We start from the raw sequence: 14,451 nt of genomic DNA, 5'->3' as shown, positions 1-14,451 counted from the left end.
TGATCACCAGACTCTGTTTAGCATCACATACAAAAAGCCCCAGAAGACTTATCTGCCTCTCAGCATAAATATTTCTTATGCAAGCATGTCCTTTCCTTTAAACAACTGACCAGTGCAGAAGTACCTGAAGACTGGAGGAAAACAAGTGTGGTACCCTGGTAGAAGAAGGGAAACACAGGAAGAATCTGGGAAACTACAGGTCAACTTGCTTAACAGCAATGGCAGAAGTCATGGAAAGAACCCAAAAGGTAAAGCTCTAGGATGTGATCAATGAGAGTTCATGATCAAAACTTGTCAATAAAACGTTATTACGTTTTCTGATTAGATTTATATTATTTTGTTTAACATTTCTTAAAGAAGTAAGTGACCTAGTGCATAGACCATTTTCAGCCAAGACATAAACCTGAAAGGCAAGGGAAAATACAAAGTATATGTCGACAGTTTATTTTGGAAGTTTGGAAGAAATTGAAATACCCAGAAAAAAACTACACAGACTTTTACAGGTGGACTTGTCTGGGTAGTAGCAATACATAGGATCTACCTGTATTTCAGCAAAATCTTTAACTTGTGCCCACACAGCATCTTGGAAAGGCAGAAAAAAGGGTGGAAGTGTTAAGAGTAGAAGTTCACTGCAGACAAGTTAAATATACTACAGCTGAATCAAAAAAAAAAAAACTAAAAAATGTGAAATTTCAGTTGGGGGAAGAAAAACAATCTCAGGAGAGCAGTACAAGATCTGGAGGGGTTGATAACTCTTGTCATGAGCAGCTAAGAGCAGGGTGAGAAAGAAATATCAGGAGTAAACTGTGTTGGGCTGTATCTTCAGAGGAATAAATTACAGAAGCAAAGGATTAATATTCCCACTTTATTTGGCTCTTGTCAGAACATACCATTAATCCTAAAGAATTTCCGGAGGTATCACAAGGAAAGGAGCTGCAGGCTATTGGAAAGAGTTCAAAGAGAATCCAGCGGAATAGTGTGTTGGATGGAGGGGAAGAGCAAGGAGCTAGACATTGTTTCACTAGAGAGAAAGAGAGGGATAGTGGTGTAGGATATTGATTTACATGATTATGTCACTAAGATGTGAATGAGTCATTTGGAGCAAAAAGGACAGTGCGGAAGGAGTGCATGTAGGCTGCAGATTTTAGGGGCTACTCCTTAAACCTATGAAACCACATTTTCATTGAGATGGTTGTGAACCCACTGAATGGACTACCCAAATGAGTGGTTGTAAGGGTATTCACAAGGGCTTTCAAAAGCCATGAGACATTTAGGAAAAAGGGTGGCATAGCATAAATACGTGTGCAGAGGCAATTTACTAAAATAAATGGTAAAGCAGGAATCCCAGGGTAATAGACAAAAGTTACCTATAATCCAGTGTAAACTATCTGCAGTGAATATATGTGATTTTAAGAACAAGTTTGACTCATTCATTTAAAACTGCATCCTTGCTTTTTTCCAATATTTTTAGCAACCATGAAGGCTGTCTGGTGAGATTTTGAGCTTATTGAAAATTAAAATTATACATTTTTGGAATAAAGAAACAGACATTTGTTATGTTATCAATTAACGACATCAATAACAACATTTTGGACCTGGCCTATTTAAAAAAAGTGGCAGCTAAGTATTTGAAATATATTAGAAAGTGAAGGAAAACTGTGATGTGAAAAACTGATGGGAAAGTTATGCACTGAAATGATTAAATGAGGAAAGTGTAGTGACGTGTAATTGAGAAACTGAAGAAATGGTTGAGAGATGTATAACTAGCTAGGGGGAGAAACTTGCTTTGCTTTGAATTTTTAATTCATTTAAAGAACTCATTGCAGAAAATCTAGCAGATTTGCATTATAAAACATTACCAAGGAAAGGGGAAACCATGGGATTTAGTGATTGTTTTCATATTAGTAGTAAAGAATAACAAAAAAGTGAAAATTAGATGTCATTTATAATGATAAATAATGACAACAAGATGTTTTGTACAATTATATTTAAATAAAAGGGCAAGTGGTGAGTGTTAGAACAAGACTCATTGTAGCGGAGAAAATGGTACAAATATTATACACCCAGATGGTGGTGGTGATGAGAGATTGTAAATGTGACCATGGAAAGAAATTATGTATTTGCTTGTTTATTTATTTACATTTAGTAACTGGGTACATGGGTTGGTCCTGATACCTTTTTCTACTTTGACTTTTGATATAATAATACTTGATCATAACAGAAATGAATTAAGTAAATATACATAGTTTATATCATCAAATGTATACCTGACTATATCTGAATCCACATTAGAAACATCCATACATTACAAATTTCAGAAATGTTCATTTTTGAAGGTACACCAATCTATGTGTATGTATATATGGTAAAAATGTAAACACAGTGCAGAAAAAAAGTATGTTGGAAATGTTTTTTTTTTCATATTATATGACTCATTGACCATGTGACTATTGGCTTCCCTCTTCTGTTACTCATTGTGTTCCATCAACCAAGGTGTCGTAGAACACCTTGAGAAGGAAGAAATATGTAGGAGATAATGCTTGTCATCCCATACAGGATTTTGTAGAATTTTGCATACACTCCCTAGTTTGGCCTAAAAGGGTGGTGCCATGCTTAGCCTTTGCAGCTGTGTGCTTCTGCACAAGTGATACAGAAATTTGAGTGATTTTTCTTTGTGGCATGCTTATACCACACACACACACACACACACACACACACACACACACACACACACACACACACACATACACACACGCACACACAGAATTCTCTAGTATAAGAGTAGCAGTCTCAAGCCTTCAATTTGGCAGAACTCTATCTGAAGGACTGCACCTAAACGCTTTTCCAGTCATGTGCAAACCAGTGTTGTCTGCTTCCTCTCATCCATTTCAGGCTGGTTGTTAAAGCACCTGCACCAACAATTAAACCCATATAATGTGAGGTAGTTAGGCACAAATCATCTGTGCTGCAGAGGCAATACAACAGAGATTCTCAGTGCTGCAAACTATTCATGTCAATATATGTAAGGATCATTTTTGTCTGCAGTATTCAGGTTAGTAGATTGCTGAGTGGGAAGCTCTTTGTGAAAGCTACACATTCTTAGGAAGCCATTTTGCAAACACTAAGATCATGATCTATCAAAGCTCAAACAAGTGACATCTACAAGAATGTTTTGTTACTGTTTGTGATGGAGCAGCTCTTCAAGAAGTGTCTTTCCAATCCTATTGGGACATCTTATAACCGTTTGCATTAGCTGAGAAATAAGGCAAATGGAAAACCTGACTTTGAATCATAGCAGCTCATTTTTCGAATCCAGAATGTAGTAGTAATATCCAGGCGTCGTCCTGCAAGTGTAGTCTGAATTGGTGAACAGAAATATGAAAAACTGCTTGCATGAGGCAAAATAAAATTGGCAATAGATTTTAGCATGTTATATTAATACAGACTGAGCTTCTTCTCTTGCTAACAAATATGCCACACACCTTGTCCTAAGTGTTCTACTAGAATTTCTAAGCTAATTGGAAAGAGGAGTTGAAGAAGAAGAAATGCATGCCATGCTTTACTTATTAGATTCATGTCACAGGTTCATAGGTTCATAGGTTGATATTAGGCTATCTGCCCTAGGGCATTTATAAGCCTAGCTAGAGTGTGTTTGGCTTTCGCCACCCTTTTAGATTAGTTGACTGTGCCTCTGTATAGTAGGTCACAGAAGATAGCCATTTTAAGGTTAGCTTACTGTGCCTCTGTCTAGTAGGGACACAGAAGAGATCCCAGGGGTAAACCTATGATCTCCCATCCACTCGTCAAGATTTCTATTGAAGAGGGTCATTGAGGGGCTCTGCCTAACATGGATTGGGATTTTGTTCCACAGTGAGGGGAGCCTCTGGGATATGAATCTGTCCCTCCAGCATGTCCTATTTATTTCTGTGCTGAGGTTTAAGTCCCTGGAGCATGTAACTCTAAGGGATTTGGATTTCCTGAGGTGGAGCATGTCCATTAATTCTGGGTTGGACATGGCTTTATACGTCAGGTACAGATCGCCTCTGAGTAGATGGTAAGCAACTGAGTAAAGCTGGAGTTTCTTTAGCCTAACTGTGTAAGGCATCTGTTTGAGTCCCTTGATCCTATTGGTGAGGTACTTTTGGGGTCTTTCCAGTAGCTGCAGGTGTCGGGTAAGGTACATCCCGAATGGGCATTGTATTCAATTATGGGCCTGATGAGTGATGAGTAGAGGGGCACAATGACCTCTCTTGATCTAGATGTGAACCCTTTTGTGATAAGGTGGGCTATATAAAAGGTCTTTCTAACCACTTTGGCAACGTGATTGTCAAAGGAGAGATTGCGATCTACTTGGGTCCCAAAATCCCTAATTACTTCTTCTGTACTTAATGGATTACCACCTATGTGGCAATTTGTTGGCACTTTGTTTTTCCCAAAGGGGGATGCCTATGCACTTTTTGACATTTTGCTTTAGGCCATGGCTCGGGCACCGGTTATCTGTCTCTGTAAGACCCTTTTGGAGGATGCTTGTGTTAGTCGGCGAGTCAATTATGGCACACAGTTTGCAGTCATCTACGAACTTGGTCAGCCATAGTCCTCCAGTGTTAGCCTGTACCTCAGAGAAATATATACCAAACAAGAGAGGTCCCAGGGCTGAGCCTTGTGGGGCGCCACTTGTAAATGGTTTAGAGTCTGACATGGCACCTGCAATTCTGACCATGTGGGTTCTATCCCTCAGCCAGTTTGCAACCCATCTTGTGACATAGGGGTTGATATTTAAGCTGGTGAGCTTATTTATGATGCCCAAGTGGGGTATTGTGTCGAAGGCTTTTGCGGGGTCCAGCTAGGCTGTGTGGACTACCTTCCCTTCATCTATGGCCTTGGTGACTGTTTCAAAGAAGTCGACCAGGTTCAAGAGGCAAGATCTGCCCTTAACAAAGCCGAATTGGGTAGAATCCAGTGTTTGGAGGTTCCCAATGTCTTTGTTTTTGAGTTCCATGATGATACGCTCCATAGCTTTGCAGACCAGGTTAGTCAGGCTTATAGGGTGATAGTTTCCGGGGTCCGTTGTGGCACCACCTTTGTGGAGTGGAACCACTGTTGGGGTATGCCATTCCTTGGGTACATGTCCTGTAGTAAGGCTGAGATTGAACAGTGACTTTATGTGAGGGTTCAGTTCTTCTTGGAGCTCATGTAAGACGCAGCCCGGGACACCGTCCGGTCCCATTGATGCTGTGTTTATTGCTTTGGAGAGGGCAGCTCTCACCTGTGCATCTGTGATGTCAGGGAGGCTACACTCTGTTGGGATAGACATTTGCTCTTTTTGGGGGGGGGGAGTTTGCACTGAACCTGTCTGCCAGGATGTTGGCAATGTCTGTGGGTTCAGTGTATTTTTTGTCATTTTGCAGTAACTCAGAGCATATCTGGGAGTTGCCACCCAGGTTTCTGACATAACTAAAGAAGGCCTTGTGATTATCTTTAGTGTCTTGTGCAATTTTTCTTTCGAAGCTGGCCTTAGATGATTTTATGAGGGATCGTAGTTTCTTGCTAATACTGATCAGAGATGCCTTCCCTTTTTGGGATTTTGCTCTATCATGTAGTAGCTTCCTCCTTCTGTTGTATAGCTTATTTATGGCTGGGGTCCACCAGACAGGTCTCCTGCCTTTGGAGGAGTGAGTCTTGGTTTTATTTGGGATAGCACGATCCATACATTCCTGTAGGTGTCCATAGACTGCATTTATAAAGGATTCTGCGGTCTGGGCTGTATTTTCCACTGGCCTGGGGGCTTTGTAAGATTCCACCTTGGTTTTGAGAAGTGTGAAGTTTGCTTTTGAGAAGTTCTTCACCGTGGTTTCCTTGGCTGGGGGTGGGGATGGGATATGGATGTCCAGTGAGATTAATTTATGGTCAGATCTTACCAATGAGGGGTATACCTCTGGTATGGAACATAGAGTCCCCATGTTGGTGATGATCAGGTCCAATATGTTTTCCCCTCTTGTGGGAGTGGTGACCAGTTGTTCCATAGCATTTGAGTTTATACATTCTAGGAACCATTGGGCGAGGGTGTTGGGGCTTGAGTAGTGCTCCCAGTCTATGTTTGGGTAGCTGAAGTCACCCAATATAATGGTGTTTGGAGAGACCTTCATATTTTCCAGTGTTTTCAGGAAAGCCAAGTGGGGTTCCTGAGTTTGGGAGGGTGGTCTGTAGCAGGCTACAAACTGAAAGCCAGTTTTGCCAACTGTTAGTTGCACATGGATGGTCTCCGATGCTTTGTGCAGTGCCACTAACCTGGAGGTGTGGATATCTTTGATGAATATGGATACTCCCCCTTTTTTTCTGGTTTGGGCCGAAAAGCATGGTATGAGGTATAACCTGGTAGTGCTGGGGTGCTCTCAAGAGCCTTGAACCAGGTTTCTGTTACTGCACAGATATCAATATTCTCCATAGTGAGGAGAGCCTCGAGTGTGTGCATCTTGAGGCTTAGACTTCTGGCATTGAGCAGCATTACCCTTAGTTTCTTTTTCATTGTGTTGTCTATGGAGGTGGGTTTGTCTTTTGAGCCTTGCCTAAAAAAGGCACTATGGGGGTGGCAAGAGCCTTAGCCAGTATTCAAAAGCCCAGGGGTGACAGGTGCAAGCCGTCCCTAACGGAGCAATGTGTCTTAATGAGTATGTCATCCCAGGCTGACAGACACTGGATCCCCTTTGAATGACACCAATACTTTAGCCAATTGTTAAAACTGATCATTTTGTCTTTATACTGTGGCATCATTCTTGGTAAGGGTAAGATGTTACTCAAGATCAGGGTCATACCGTCCTGGGCTACATGATCAGAGAGCCCCTCTATGTCTCTTTTCATGTAGTCCAGGGAGGTACGTCTCAGGTCATTCACACCAGCATGGACAATGACGGAGTCATATTTGTACTTGCTTTGGAGTGACCTGAGTGCTTGTGTTATGTGGCGGATCCTGGCAGCTGACAGGCAGCTTACAGTGACCTTCTCCTTGTTCAGCTTGATGAGTGGGACGTCAGTGTGTCTGACAATAGAGTCACCTATTACAAGTGTATTAGGTGTGTTGTTTAACCTTAAAGGTTGTGACTGTGTGGCACACTAACTTTGTGAACTATGTGATACGTGGGTATTGTTGTGGGGTAGCGGTTGCTTGTATTTCTGCTTTGGAGGTCTCTGCTGCTTGGGCAGATTTTTATTTAGAGCCACTGAGTATGTTTTTGTGTGTTTATGTGTTTGGTTTGCTGTTGCGATAGGTCTATGTGAGACTGGATTTGTGGTGTGTGTGGTTACCTTCTCCTCCTGACTGACTGCGCCAGTACTGGGTTGAGAGAGCTCAGCCTCCAGTTTGGCTATATAGTTGCATCTCTCACATATATTTGAGCTTGTTGGGAGGAGGAGAGGTTGGTCTGTGTACATAAGGCAGTTGTAACATTGCCTCAAGATTCCCAGATTCACCAGCTGGACTGGAGAGTAAACCTGAAATTGACTTTTGGACATGCCAGAATAGTATAAGGAACTACTTTTTGACTGATCAAAAAGGATCAATAGGAGCCAAGTACTTAAAGAGAGTATAAAGAGGGTGTAGTGCTTCAGTTTATTAGTGCTTACTTATAAGATTACTTATATGAGTAACTGCATGGCTTTAGAATGAAAATAGAGTGCTTACTTTGAGATTTAGAACAGTTCTAATGGAAAAAGTGAAGAGCAGACTTTGTGGAGCCGGGAATAGTTTAACCCCATTTAAGTGGCGCTGCCTGATGCGCTATGCGCAAAATCGCGCAAAACCATGCAAATACGGGTTTTAAAGCAGGGAAACTGAAAGAGATAGGAATTGACCCAAAATGGCCAATAAGCTACTAGTTTCAGGGCTGATAGGCTGCTCAAAGCTCCCCACTCTCACTGGTGAACAGACAAGCTTCCTCCTATCCAAGTAAGAATATGGGCAACACAGGAAACTATACCACAGTCCAGAATTCAACAAAACCTGAAATCTGGACTAATCTAGTTCACCAAAGGTGGGAAAAGAGAATATTTTTTTTTTGTTTTTTTCAGGAAACAGCAGAAAAACACACAGAAAACACTGTAAATGCTATAAACAGGCTAGCACACTTTAGTGTGTAGCCTACAACAGTTACACAATACAAAAACAACATAAATTGATATAAAACAAGTGCAAACACTGTAAAAAGCAGAAGGCAAATGCAATTTAAACTTTTTAAAGCACAGATCAGTTAGAAATCTGCTTTTTAGGTGGGAAAAGGCAGTTGGAGCAAAAAACAGAGAAAAAAATACTTAAATCTGGAAAAGTCTCTCCTGGGTCTCTCTGTTGCCTGTATTACCCTGCAGGACACCAGGAGGAGCTGTGCGGAGTTCTATACTCATGAAAAACTGTGCAAATGTGGGTTTTAAGCAAGGGAAACTGAAAGAAATAGGAATTGACCCAAAACAGCCAATAAGCTACTAGTTTCAGGGCTGAAACCACTCCTCCAGGAACAAAAAGGCTGCTCAAAGCTCCACACTCTCACTGTTGAACAGAGAAGCTTCCCCCTATCCAAGTAAGGATATGGGCAACACAGGAAACTATACCACAGTCTGGAATTCATCAAAACCTTAAATCTGGACTAATCTAGTTCAGCAAAGGTGGGAAAAGAGAATTTTTTTTTCAGGAAATAGCAGAAAAACACACAGAAATCACTGTAAATGCTATAAACAGGCTAGCACACTTTTGTGTGTAGCCTACAACAGTTATACAATACAAAAACAACTTAAATTGATATAAAACAAGTGCAAAAACTGTAAAAAGCAGAAGGCAAATGCAATTTAAACTTTTTAAAGCACAGATTAGTTAGAAATTTGCTTTTTAGGCGGGAAAAGGCAGTCAGAGCAAAAAAAACAGAGAAAAAATACTTAAATCTGGAAAAGTCTCTCTTGGGTCTCTCTTTTGCCTGTATCACTCTGCAGGACACCACGAGCAGCTATGCAGAGTTGTATACTGGAGCAAAGCCACACAAATACAGGTTTTAAAGCAGGGAAACTGAAAGAGAAAGGAATTGACCCAAAACAGCCAATAAACTACTAGTTTCAGGGCTGAGACCACTCCTCCACTGACAGATAGGCTACTCAAAGCTCCCCACCCTCACTGGTGAACAGAGAAGCTTCTTCCTATCCAAGTAAGGATATGGGCAACACAGGAAACTATACCACAGTCCGGAATTCAGCAAAACCTGAAATCTGGACTAGTCTAGTTCAGCAAAGGTGGGAAAACAGAATATTTTTTTTGTTTTTTTCAGGAAACAGCACAAAAACACACAGAAAACACTGTAAATGCTATAAACATGCTAGGCACTTTAGTGTGTAGCCTACAACTGTTATACAATACAAAAACAACTTAAATTGATATAAAACAAGTGCAAAAACTTTAAAAAGCAGAAGGTAAATGCAATGTAAACTTTTTAAAGCACAGATCAGTTAGAAATTCGCTTTTTATGCGGGAAAATGCAGTCAGAGCAAAAAAACAGAGAAAAAACTACTTAAATCTGAAAAACTCTCTCCTGGGTCTCTCTGTTGCCTGTATCACTCTGCAGGACACCACGAGGAGCTGTGCGGAGTTGTATACTGGCTCAAAACCATGCAAATGCGGGTTTTAAAGCAGGGAAACTGAAAGAGATAGGAATTGACCCAAAACGGCAAATAAGCTACTAGTTTCAGGGCTGAGACCACTCCTCCAGGGACAGATAGGCTGCTCAAAGCTCCCCACTCTCACTGGTGAACAGAGAAGCTTCCCCCTATCAAAGTAAGGATATGAGCAGCACAAGAAACTATACCACAGTCCGGAATTTAGTAAAACCTGAAATTTGGACTAATCTAGTTCAGCAAAGGCAGGAAAAGAGAATATTTTTTTTTTTTGTTTTTTGGGGGGTTTTTTTTTTGTTTTTTTTTTTTCAGGAAACAGCAGAAAAACACACAGAAAAGACTGTAAATGCTATAAACAGGCTAGCGCACTTTAGTGTGTAGCCTACAACAGGTATACAATACAAAAACAGCTTAAATTGATATAAAACAAGTGCAAAAACTGTACAAAGCAGAAGGCAAATGCAATTTGAACTTTTTAAAGCACAGATCAGTTAGAAATTCGCTTTTTAGGTGGGAAAAGGCAGTCGGAGTAAAAAAACAGAGAAAAAATACTTAAATCTGGAAAAGTCTCTCTTGGGTCTCTCTGTTGTCTGTATCACTCTGCAGGACACCACGAGGAGCTGTGTGGAGTGGCATACTGGCGCAAAACTGCACAAATGCGGGTTTTAAAGCAGGGAAACTGAAAGAGATAGGAATTGACCCAAAACGGCCAATAAGCTACTAGTTTCAGGGCTGAGACCACTACTCCGGGGACAGATAGGCTACTAAAAGCTCCCCACTCTTACTGGTGAACAGAGAAGCTTCCTCCTATCTAAGTAAGGATATGGGCAACACAGGAAACTATACCACAGTCCAGAATTCAGCAAAACCTGAAATCTGGACTAATTTAGTTCAGCAAAGGTGGGAAAAGAGAATATTTTTTTTTGTTTTTTTCAGGAAACAGCAGATAAACACACATAAAACACTGTAAATGCTATAAACAGGCTAGAACACTTTAGTATGTAGCCTACAACAAGTTATACAATACAAAAACGACAAATTAATATAAAACAAGTGCAAAAACTGTAAAAAGCAGAAGGTAAATGCAATTTAAACTTTTTAAAGCACAGATTAGTTAGAAATTCGCTTTTTAGGTGGGAAAAACCAGTCGGAGCAATAAAACAGAGAAAAAAAATACTTAAATCTGGAAAAGTCTCTCCTGAGTCTCTCTGTTGCCTGTATCACTCTGCAGGACACCATGAGGAGCTGTGTGGAGTTGTATACTGGAGCAAAACTACGCAAATGCGGGTTTTAAAGCAGGGAAACTGAAAGAGATAGGAATTGACCTAAAATGGCCAATAAGCTATGAGTTTCAGGGCTGAGACCACTCCTCCAGGGACAGATAGACTGCTCAAAGATCCCCAATCTCACTGGTGAACAGAGAACCTTCCCCCTATCAAAGTAAGGATATGGGCAACACAGGAAACCATACCACAGTCCAGAATTCAGCAAAACCTGAAATCTGGACTAATCTAGTTCAGCAAAGGCGGGAAAAGACAATATTTTTTTTTTGGTTTTTTTTTTTTTTGTTTGTTTTTTTCAGGAAACAGCAGAAAAACACACAGAAAACACTCTAAATGCTATAAACAGGTTAGCACACTTTAGTGTGTAGCCTACAACAGTTGCGCAATACAAATACGACTTAAATTGATATAAAACAAGTGCAAAAACTGTAAAAAGCAGAAGGCAAATGCAATTTAAACTTTTGAAAGCACAGATCAGTTAGACATTGAGCAAAAAACAGAGAAAAAAATACTTAAATCTGAAAAAGTCTCTCTTGGGTCTCTCTGTTGCCTGTATCACTCTGCAGGACACCACGAGGAGCTGTGCGGAGTTGTATACTGGCACATCACTCTTTCATGGGTAAATGTTGTTACTTGAAGCAAAGCTGCAACTTTTCATAAGACAGAATGTTTTAGGACTGCTGCAATGCACTCTCATACCATGTTCCTTCCTAGCTAAATTATCCTCCATTACTACAAGTCCTATGCAAAATGTACATTGAGTGAAGTGAACTTGTATGCTAACATCCTTCTTTGGTGCAAAGTAAATATGGCAGAGTATGAAAGCAGTTTAGTGGCTCTGTAGTGAGCTTATATTATCTGTTACTAGTTAGTTTTGCCATTTTGGCCTAGCTTTGTTTCCCTCAATTTCTACTAGCAGATTACATATCTTTGAACATATTACTTAACCAGTGAAACTAGGCCACTGCTAAAAACAAACATTATTTCTGGAGGATTATCTTGTTACTAAATAAATAAAATAAAGTAAACTAAAATAAAGCATTGTGGACCATTTCCTGAATGTGGATTAGTGATTTACGCAGAATCCACGAGTTTTGAAAATGGTCAGAATAAAATTTCAAGATTTACAGAAATTGTTATTTTTTTGGCTATGTTATCAATTATGTTTATCAAGAAAGTGAAAGTTAGCCCTTCTCTGTCATATAATGGCTGGTTTGCAGAAGTAGAAACTACCTGTGAAACAGAAAAGCAAAATGAAAGGGTCTCTGTGCCAAACATCCGTTTTTGGACATATCTCCTATTAAGAGCCAGTTATGCATATAGGTTTAAAAACTCTATTGGTTGTTGCAAGAATCTATTTCAAATCCTTGCCTCGGAGAAAATAAGCAAACGTAGTGCAATAGTAGATGCCACTCCAGTGTCATTTAAGTTAGAATTGACCCAGAGACTTGGAACCAGGTTTCCAATCTCTTCTGGAAGTAACACCACTGCAGAAGTATTTATTTTTGTTAACCATTGTAATACATGAATGAATCTTAAATGCAAAAGTATATGGAAAATGGTTTGTGCATTCTTTGTAGCTTCATAATGACACTTAAACTTCAAACAGCCAAATGGAAATTCATTGTTCCTGAAGAAGTGATAACTACATGAATGAACCAGCTAACTCCCTGACTCCTCTTTGTTGAAAGCTTTGCTTCTATACCCCAAATTACTTATATTCACTAACTACAAATACACACAAACATATTCACTAACTACAAATACACACAAACCTACGCAAATATTCAAGTCCATACATTGTGCTGTGTGTTGATTTTACAGTTCTCTTCAATGAAAAAAGACAACATATGCACTTAAAAATAGAAAGTCTTTACATCCAAAAGCTACCAGAGCCTAGATTTCAATCATAAGAATTCTGCAGTTTCTTCTTTGTTACAGCTACACATTTTTTGATGTTGCACTGAGCTAAGGCAAATGTGATTATTTAAAGATAAACAAAGTGCACGACTCTAGTCATTTAGGATAACATTAGTTGAGGTTTTGAATTTGTTGACCAATTGCAGAGAGCAGTGAACACTGAACATTGAATGTTTACGCATCAACAGTTTTCAGCCTTGCTTTATTGTTTCTGCATTTATAAAGTTCTCTTTGTTGCCTTTTAAATACGTTAGGCCATGTGTGTTGAGGTGGGGACTCAACAGGACATGACCCCTCATGAAGATCATGTCAGGGGAGTATATATTAATCAGAAGGTTTCTGAATTGCAGGGCTACATATCCTATTCAAAATAAGGAACTTTTCTAAACCTATAATGTAAGAAAGATGTCATGGCATTCGTAATTTGGATACAGATATTGAAATCAGTACACCCAGTCTAGAAACACTGCTATGAGTACTTTGTTCTCTCTACCAAATATGCAATACAAAGCTGAATGGTCATGACATGACTGGATTTCTGGATAGCAGAAGATCTAACAGGTTCTATATATGCAGAAGTGAAGTTTTGCCATACTGAAATTATTATGTATTCTGTAGCACAGTCTGGGGCAGAGAAGATTAGCAATCTGTCTACACTGTCAGTGCATCACTTATGCTTAAAAGGGGATATTTTGTAAACCGTCTCAGTGTATAGAAGCAGAGCATACGTCTCAACAACTTATAATCAGTATATATGTAGCTTGATATTTCTGCTGCAACACTATGGCTGGTATTCATAGTCATTTAAGCAAATGTGGTTAGGATTTTTGAGTCGTGTGAATGAGTGCAGCTGAGCTGTGATTCATAGAGGACATTTACGCCAATATGTGATGACCTCGAATGAGCTTATGCCAATGAGCAAATGATACGGAAATGAGTAGTGATGTAAATTTTTGTATGCTAATGAATTATGTACACTATTTTTGATTCATAGTCATTTTTTTCCTGCTTTTCCACTTTGGTTGCAGATGTGTTATATAAAGGGAAGCATCACCCAATCAATCAGATTTTCAATCTGCGAAAATGCTATGATTTGCTGCAAGCTTTCCTATTTCTGGTTTTGGCTATTTGTTAATTTTAGGTCTGAGTTGCTTATCTTGGCTGTGCCAAAACAGCTTGTGCCATTTGGCACTCTCCTGACATTAAGATGAAAATATAGGCAAAGTATTACTCATTATTACTTTGATATTTAGGAAATCCTTAATAGGTTCATAGTGGACAGAGATATTATAATGGTCTTAATGTGCATGTTTGACCTTCATCTGGCACTGGAAGAATGCATGGGCTTCCAATTCCTATGGACAACAATGTAAGTTGTCCTCACTATACTTGCTACAGGGACCTTCCAGAGACAGACTGGGGACCTGTTGAGCATCTCATAGGCTTCTGCCTCACAGATAGTAAAGCAGCATCTGGATGTACTCTGGGCATATATGGATCACTGCACGTATTTCCTGGTGTCACCTCAGGATCAAACAAGGACTATGTGTGCTTTTATTGGCTGGCAAATTTCCCTGAGGTACTCAGTGTGATAGATTGTATC

Source organism: Protopterus annectens, chromosome 4.part0 (assembly GCF_019279795.1).
Source record: "Protopterus annectens isolate FY-2018-M chromosome 4.part0, PAN1.0, whole genome shotgun sequence".
NCBI lineage: Eukaryota > Metazoa > Chordata > Ceratodontiformes > Protopteridae > Protopterus > Protopterus annectens.
The sequence above is the reverse complement of the archived record's forward strand: the minus strand, read 5'-3'. Positions refer to the sequence as shown.